Source organism: Lactuca saligna, chromosome 8 (assembly GCF_052625555.1).
Source record: "Lactuca saligna cultivar CGN05327 chromosome 8, ASM5262555v1, whole genome shotgun sequence".
Lineage (NCBI taxonomy): Eukaryota > Viridiplantae > Streptophyta > Magnoliopsida > Asterales > Asteraceae > Lactuca > Lactuca saligna.
In genome coordinates this window covers 176,647,525-176,657,153 of record NC_136424.1, presented here as the reverse complement: position 1 = coordinate 176,657,153, position 9,629 = coordinate 176,647,525, and positions in this window count along the sequence as shown.

The window sequence follows — 9,629 nt, the reverse complement described above, 5'->3', positions numbered from 1 at the left end:
GATCTATACGCAAACTCACGCTCTCCCTCCAAGAGACTCTAGCTACAACTTGGGCCATTACATTGAAGGCATGCTCCGATACAGTGGATCACAATCTTGTTAACGTATTCATGTATATGTAATGTATTGTTACTCGTTCTAGTATCGTTATATATGTTCTCTTTCTAGTATACTTGTATATGTTCTCTTCTAGTATAGTTGTATATGTTCTTCTTCTAGTATAGTTGTATATGTTCTCTTTATCTAGCAAGTATTGACTCATGAATGAACTGAATCATTGTATGATAACGCGTTCTAGTAATAGTTCTAGTATCTTCCTAAACTACCCATATGGTAGCTTACTAGTAAATTAACTTGTACGTATGAACATGGATATATACCCTTGCTACCCAAGGGCATTGGATGAACTGGAAGGACCTTTAGGACTATATATGTACATATGATATATAACTAATATTTAAACGACCTTTGGACGGATACCCGATCTCCCACCAGACCACATCTCAAGCGTGAAAAGGAAATAGGGTGGATAGCGTTCCTAAGTCTTTTAAAACATTTCTTATTTAACTATACATATATAAGCATGCAATTGATAATATAAAAACATAAAATAAATTTTATTATCTAAGAAAAGATCGACATGATGTCAATCTATAAAACGGTTTGAAAGCATGGGTTTGATAAAACAGTTTAAGTATAAGGAAACATTTGTTTGAAACACAATTGTAAATGAGTTTGAAATGAAACATACATGGTAAAATGTACAATTTAATAAGGAGTTTTAAACATATAAAGTGTTTATGAACAACATTTGAAGGAAGCAGTTTGGTAAAACGGCTAATGAGTAGTAAATCATTTTAATGCTGCTTATTAATCACATGTGATTGATATAATAAGTAGCATGATTCTACTTGTATCCCCCAAATAAATTATTTAAAAACATTTAAAACATTGATTAAGGGGTATGAACTCACCTGTTGCGAGTGGATCGGAAAGAAGTGTCGGATAAGTGCTTAGTGTCAAGTGAAGACTTAGACACGCACAACGATCCTAATAACATATGAGGACATATGTATATAAACAATTAGTTTTTAAACAACCAATAAACAAGTCAAGACACTCTAGGACATGACAAAAACTTTGTATAAGTGTATAAGTGCTAAGGAGTGCATCTAAGTGTTGTAGGGAATGGCTAGTGTGATTGGGGTTCAAGGAACACTCCTAAAATGAGTTTACTCCCTAAAGACCAACACCCCTTGATTTTACGCTCGTAAACTCTTAAGTTTACGGTCGTAAACGCCTAACCTTTTTACCATTTGATGATTTGAAGTCTTCTAAGTTATTCCAAGCATTCCTACTTCATGATTTAGCCTTAAGAAGTGTTGTGTGGCATCAAAACAATCCTAAATGGAGTTTACGATCTAAGGACCATTTTTCATGAGTTTACTACCTTAAACTCCTAAGTTTATGATCTTAAACTCCTAAGTTTATGTTATTTGGGGTTTTCAAGTCCTTAGCTCAATCATGGCACTAGTCTAGGTTAGATTTAGACATAAGGAACAACCATGGGACATTTTTGGGACATTTAAACACCCTTTTGGGGTGTTTACGGTTTTAGGACATCCCCAAACTGTAAACACTTAAAAATGGAAGGTTTTGGTGCTTTTTGTGTAATATACTAATCATGGATGAATCTAGACTAGTCCCTAAGGCATTGTGAAGCATCTAGGCACCTTAACACACCATTTTGGCCCTATACTTGGTGTTTACGGTTTTGGGACCTCCCAAAACCGTGAACACCTTTATCTTGGTGTTCTTGGGACTTTTATTTGGTATAAACATGTATAGCAAGCTTAAAATGACTCCAGGATAGAAGTACTTACATTGTGGAAGCTTGAAATGAACTTTACCCCAAGAACAGTAGTGGATGTTCTTGGTGTTCTTGGTGTTTTGGAAAAACTAATCAAAATACAAAAATGGATGGATTAAAGGATGTACAATCACTAGATTAAGTGGTATACTAACTTGAAAGGGCTAGAAACACTTACTAGATTGAAGATTTTGATTAAAAACTTGGATGATACTTGAGAGGATTTTTGGAGTTTACTCTTTTGGTGTTTGGGGAGTAAACACAAGAATGACTAATCTTGGGGAGTAAACTCATGCTTATTCATGAGTTTACGATTTTTGGATGATTTTTCGACCCAAACTTAAAAGTTTGGCCTCGAACTTCTAAGACACGAGGTGTTTGCGGTTTTTGGAATTCAAAACCCGAGACGCCACTTTCTTTCACCCGTTCCTTAAAAATAATATTAAAATAATCAAATGAACTTATTTTTCCCAAGAACAAGTAAAAGTGAACTCGACTTATAATATGAAGTGATTGACTTTTAGGGTTTGACCGAATGAAACTTCTGGGTTGTCACACAATATCAGAGTGTAATCCCAAAGATCTCGTGTGCAGAAAACCATAGCGTGATGTGCTGCGATCGAGCCAACTCCTTTCCTTTGAAAACGAAGTACCTTAAACCAAAACTAAAAACCGTAAGTACAAAGCTTAGTGAGTTCCCAGATCCTACCACATACCATACAAATCACATACTATCAAGCATACCGGTGTGCCCGAACTACCCCAAGTCAGGCATATCGGGGTGCCCGACCTACCCTGCTGAGCACACCTGGGTGCTCAACCTACCCCTGTTAGGCATACCAAGGTTCCCAACCTATCCCTGTCACACATATTTGGGTGCCCAACCAACCCCTTCGGTCTTGCTGACAAGTAACCGGGGACTGTTTCACCCCGTACTACTACCATATAATATTGTATCACATATATCATAATCTGTCTAGCATAACTAGGTAGTATACTACCCCTTTCTCCCTATTGACCGATAACCGAGGATTAATCCCCCTACTACCACTATCACATAACATCATATCATGCTAGCACATAAAACATATCAGATAGTAGCTAACCAGACAATTATCAGCAAGAAAATTATCTAACAAACAACTCCTACTAGTAAGCTGTCATTGTGGCCTTAGACCCACTTCTACTGGAAGGTAACTCACCTCACACTGCTGAAGTCCCACAGACACAATCCCATCTGCTGGATGACAGATTCCCGAACTGTCAATATCAAAACATCAACAAGTTAATGACTGTGTCCCAATACATAACCATAAGTTGTTGGAGTAAAAGGCTACATTACCGCATCTTGGCTTGATTCAAGCCCAAGGCCCAATCCAAAGGCCCAAAAGTCAAACTAGGTATCAAAGCGCAACATATGGCCCAATTTTCCAAACTGGGCCCAAACCTTTACAAGGTCTTACCAAAAGGCCCAACCCTTTAGTTTGGTCCAACATTCGATGTTCTAATGGCCCAATATTATATAATCATTTAGGCCCAAACTATGGCCCATCAATGGCCCAATTTTCCAAATTGGTCCCAACCCCCTTACATTGGCCTTACCCAAAACCCCATTTAATTATTCTAGTCCATATGCTTGATATTAGATGGCCCATTAATAGCCCAATCACCAAAGCCCAATAGGAAGGACCACCTTAAGGCACAAATAAAATTAAGGTTTCACATAAATAATTAGGGTTAAGTGTTTCTCACTTAACCCATTAAGGACTTAATCCATTAAGTCCATCACTCTAGTAGATAATTCATATGGTGTGATTGGGTGTAATTTATAACTCCATTCCAATGGCCCAAAATAGGGTCCCAATAAGTCCAAGGCCCATAAATCTAATATTAGGATTTTCTAAACCCAAATTAGGGGTTCTAACCCATCTTAGCTCAATAGGCCCAATGGCTAGGTATTTTGATCAATTAGGGTTCATTAGGCCCATTAGTCACATGTTTGGGTTTTTAGGTCAATTAGGGTTTCATTAGGCCCATTAGGGTTTGTAGTCCTTTTTTTGTCCAAGCATCCAAAAATCAGCTACACGCAAGCAAAAGCACACCGTCACCCAACACGGCGGCAGGAGGCAGCAGCCACCACCCTACGGTGGTGGTTTGAGTTTTCCTTTTCATTATTCCGACATGATTACAATTTATAATGAAAAAAATACAGAAATACACACACACATTAACTAACATAAACACACACATGGTAGCAGCCACCACCTCAAGGTGGTGGTAGCGGCGAATCTTGATTTTCTGAACATATACTGTGCAAACAACTTCACAAACACACCCATTTAAAGATTCACTCACACAGTCACCACCTCATGGTGGCTTGTGGTGGCAGAAAACTGTTTCTAGGCAACAATCACCATGGTTGGCTGCCACGGTGGGTTTGTATCTCGATCTCCGGCTAAGGTATCCCACACACACCAAGAACATAATCACAACCCATGTGGTGGCGTCAACGGTGAAGGCAACAGCAGTACTAGTGACCATAACGATGGTTGTCGGTGATTAATAGCACTAACTATTGTCTAGAGCCCACCCTTGTCTTCGACGGAGATGAGCAGCGGCGATGCCAACGGGGTTGAGACGCAACGCCTGATGAAGAGACGTCGGACAGAAGAAGGATGGCAGCCACAACATATCCGATTTCCAATCGATATCGCTTCATTTAATCATTCTTGGTGATTCTTCATCGGTTATGTGCTTCGTCCAACAGTGGCGGTGGAATTCTAATGGTAGAGAGATAGGTGGCGCGGCGGTGGCGGCTGGTGAACGGGAGTTGTGAAGGTGGCCGCTGATAGTTTGCTCTAGGGTTAGGGTTAGCATGGTGAAGCAAAGTGATGGGTTTAATACCTGATCATATAAAACTTTCGTCCATTATACACCTTTGGTCCCTCCTTCCCAATCTCTTTTCAAACCAAGTCTATATTTTACCATTTCAACCCAGTCCATGGAAATCCCTTACAAATTAAGTCCCATATTTTACTAAGTATCCCCTCCCTTTACAATAATTTTCAAATGAGGTCCATAATTAACTCTTTAGCCCCTAGTTTCATAAATCCTTTCATATTAGGTCTAATACAAACCAAATATTCCTCTGTCTTCTAAAATCTTTACAAAATAAATCTCGAATTGATACTTTGACCCCCGACTATTCCAACTTACGGCATTTGGCTTCCCAAAACCAACACCTTACTATATAATTATTAATTTTAAGGCTACGATTCATTCATTAATTTTGTCTATTGAAAGATCCCAACTTTCGTATTTATGAAAGACCCAAGCTTTCATACTCGGCAATATAGTGACTTCAAAACATGCTACTTGCATATTCATAAAAACAATATTTTACATTGATAAAGAGGTTGCAAACTACTGGATACAAACCGACTATTTTAAAGTGTTATATATTACATAACTTCCCAGGATTCTATAGTTTTATACATATGGGGGGTGCAAAATACAATCGTTTCAAACTATTCATAAGCTTCTATCGATACAATAGTTTCGAATTATTCAAAAATCTTCTAGCAGTATATAACTATACTGGATACTTATCTCCTGCAGTTTGTTAAACGTTGATAGGGTAAGCGGTGACGCTTAGTGAGTTCAATAATAGATACAATATAACGTTATTCCATATATATACTTTAATATGGAAGAAGCAAAGAGGAACAAGGAACAACAAGGGCATATGTGAATCATGTGACAAACATTCCATATCAATCATTGATTTGATTTAAAGATATATAATCCATGAGACATAACAATTTCCATGCTTGATATACATCAATAAATCTTTGACCCAAACGGCATAGAAGATATACAACTTTGGATTAACATTTTTGTAGATTTCAGGCTTATAGCCCTGTCTAACCTTCTGCCAATACCATAGAATAGAATTCATTCTATTACGGAGACATGTTCTACATGGCCAGAGGCTACATACCAGTACCAACGTGAATCTAAGTCCTTTCACTGATCATATGGTCAAATGTATTTCTTTGCTATTAGAAATAGAGAATAAAATTAACCCGGGGAAATGACCCAGAATAATAACACTGCAAAGCCCGTAACACATATAACACATAACATACAATTATTTTTATATATTAAACTCACCGTGAAATAACCGGGGGCTAAAATATTAATTTAGGCAGCACTTCGGCTCTAAATATGACCTTCGTCATTGAAAACCGGGAGTTTTCTTGAAAACGGGGCGTTGTGAAGGTAGAGCTTCAAAACCGAAAAGTTAATTTTTTTCGAGCTTCTCGAGAGTCTCGGGGTGTGTTTCGGGCTTTGGAATCAATACCAGGGCTTTGGGGGAAGTGAAAGTAGAAGAAATATAAGTTTAGGGGTAAAAAGAGGCAAATTTCTAACATTTACCCGAGAGGTCTCGCACCCTTTATATAGGTGCGAGCCTCGGATCCGAAGCAAGGAGAAGAGGGCAGGTGGCTGCAAGGTTCAGACCAGGTGGCAGCAGGGCGAGGCTCGAACGGATAGGTGTTCGCTTCGCATTGGTCGGATGACGCAGCTTTTGGCTTTGGATCAGGTCGGCTGCTTCGGTCGAATCACGAGCCTACACTTAGGTCGTGCACGAGGGCACATGCGAGGCAACGTGATTTCGGACAGATGCCAGCTCCTAAGTGGACCGAGCTTCGGTTAAATGGGGAAAGAGGTGACGACTTCGGACCAATCAGCGGGTGCCACCTGAGGCTGCGGTCCAATCAGAAGACACCACGTGGAGGCTGCATGCGAGGGATGACGTGGCAGTACTATTCATGCGAAATTTCTTGAAAAATGTGCCAAATCTTGTAAAATCCATAACTTTCGCATACGAGCTCCGTTTTTTACGTTCTTTATATGCACGTGTAGCTAAAATTATGTTCTACAACTGCTTCATCCGATGTCCATTTTCATCATACTTTTTACTGTTGTACTACTAATGATGAGACCTTCAATTCTCATTTAGGTGCTATCGGCTAAAAATGACTCGATCTAAAATTCGAGTTTTTAGCTGTCTACTGCTAAGCTGAAACTTCGAAAAATCATAACTTCCTCATACGAAGTCAAATTTTGGCGTTCTTTTTATTGAACTTCTCGGTTTAATGAATACTACGACTTTCATTTAGATTACTAAGGCTAAAAAGTATTTTATCAAAAACTCACTTTTTACATCATTCGGCGCCGTGTTGGTTTTATATCAGATCCTCGATTGATCATAACTTCTTCGTTATAATTTGTATTTCGATGAGGTTTTCGCCTAAAGGTTTCTAACGAGATTATATACAACTTTCAATAATAAAATTTTACTTATTCCAAATTTTATATTTTCGCTATATTTCACTATTTGGCTTTTAATTGGAATCTCATAAGACTTCCAAAATTTTATGAGTGATTCTAAACATAGTTTTACTTTATTTCTAGTAAAAACTATCTGTTAGAACTCAAAATTCAAATTCAGATAATATTTCAAAATATTATTTACTTAAAACATGATTTCAAGACGTTTATGTTACAAATACCTCCTCTTTTTGAGGATTTCGTCCCCGAAATTACATCGATTAAAATAAATGGGGATATTTTGCTCTTATCTCATTCTTATTTTCCCAAGTATAATTTGGGCCTCGATGGTGTTTCCACTTGACGAGCACCAACTCCACTTCTTTATTACGTAGATTAGTTGTTCTTTCATTCACGATCTCTTCCGGCTCTTCTACATATCTTAACTTATTATCCAATTTCACCTCGGATAATGGAACTGTCCCATCATTGATGCTCAAGCATTTGCCTAGATAGCTCACATGAAACACATCATGAATACCTGCCAAATCTTCAGGAAATTTTAAGCGGTATGTTTGCTTTCCAATTCTCTGGATGATTTTGAAAGGACCAACAAATCTAGGACTTAACTTTCCTTTCTTCCCAAATCTCATAAGGCCTTTCCATGGGGATACATTCAGCATCACGAAATCACCCACTTGGAATTCTATGGGTCGTCTTCTCTTTTCTGTATAGGAATTCTGTCGATCCTAGGCCGCTTTCATTGTTTCTCAAATGATTTGAATTTTGTCGGTGGTGTCTTGAGTCATTTTAGGGCCTCCAAGGATCTTCTGTCCTATGAGTTGCCAACATAATGGAGTACGACACTTGCGACCATATAATGCTTCATACGGTGCCATTTTGATTGAAGCGTGGTAAATATTATTATACGAGAATTCAAAAAGAGGTAAGTATTTATCCCATTTACCACTAAACTCCAAGACACATGCACGAAGCATGTCTTCTACTGTTTGGATTGTTCTCTCCGTTTGACCATCTATCTGGGGATGATAAGCGGTGCTGAGAGCAACTCGATATCCTAATTCATGTTGCATACACGCCCAAAAGTGAGAAGTGAAGCGAGTATCACGATTGGAAATGATCTTTAGTGGCATACCATGTCATGCCACAATTTCATCCAAGTATACTTCTGCGTAATTCTCCATTGGAGCCATTTCATGCATGGCAAGAAAATGAGCGCTTTTAGTCAGGAGGTCGACAATTACCCAAATGTTATCATGTTGTCTAGCAGTCTTTGGCAATTTGGTAATGAAATCCATGGACAATTCTTCCCATTTACATATTGGAACACTAAGTCTTTTTGGGGTTCCATAAGGCTTTTGGTGCTCTTCTTTGACTTGTAAGCATACTAAGCATTCCTGTACATATCTTCAAATGTATTTCTTTAATCCAGGCCACCAATAATCAGCTCTTATATCATAGTACATTTTACTTTTACCAGGATGGATTGACAGTTTAGATTTATGGGCTTCATCTGAAATCTTCTGTCTCAATCCACCAATCTTTGGAATCCACAGCCGATTCTTGAATACTTTTAATCCTCGCGGATCTTCAAGTAAAGCATCATTATAATGTATCATCCCTTATTTCTTCACATTTTCTGGCTTTAGGGCCTCTTCTTGCCATTTTTCTAATTCATCTAAAATAGTAAATTTTACTGTAGTATGAGTAATAGCATAACACATAATATTGCGATAAACCTTTCAGCTAATTGCATCAGCAACCACGTTAGCTTTTCCAAGATGATATAGGATTTCACAATCATAATCTTTGATTAGCTCCATGGCTCATTGTTGTCTCATATTCAAAGTTTGCTGACTGAATTTGTACTTGAGAGTTTCGTGGTTGGTAAATAATTGGCACTATGTACCAAAAAGATAATGCCTCCAAAGTTTTAGGGAAAATACCACTGTAGCGAGCTCGAGATCATGAGTGCGATAATTCTTCTCATAATCTTTCAGTTGTCTTGTGGCATAGGCTATCACTTTGCCACGTTGCATCAACATACAACCGAGTCCCAATATTGAAGCATCGCTATAAACGGAGAAATCATCATCACCTTTTGGGAGTGATAAGATTGGAGCATGAGTCAAAAGATCTTTTAGAGAAGAGAAAGCTTTTTCTTGGGCTTCACCCCATTCGAACTTCACTTCCTTCCGTGTAAGACTCGTGAGAGGTATGGCTATACGAGAAAAGTCTTTAATGAATCTCCGGTAATATCCTGCGAGACCCAAGAAACTGTGAATTTCGGAAGCATTACGGGGAACTTCCCAATTTTGAATGGCTTTGATTTTGATAGGATCTACAGATACACCATCACTAGAAATAACATGGCCGAGAAATTGAACTTGGCGAAGTCAAAATT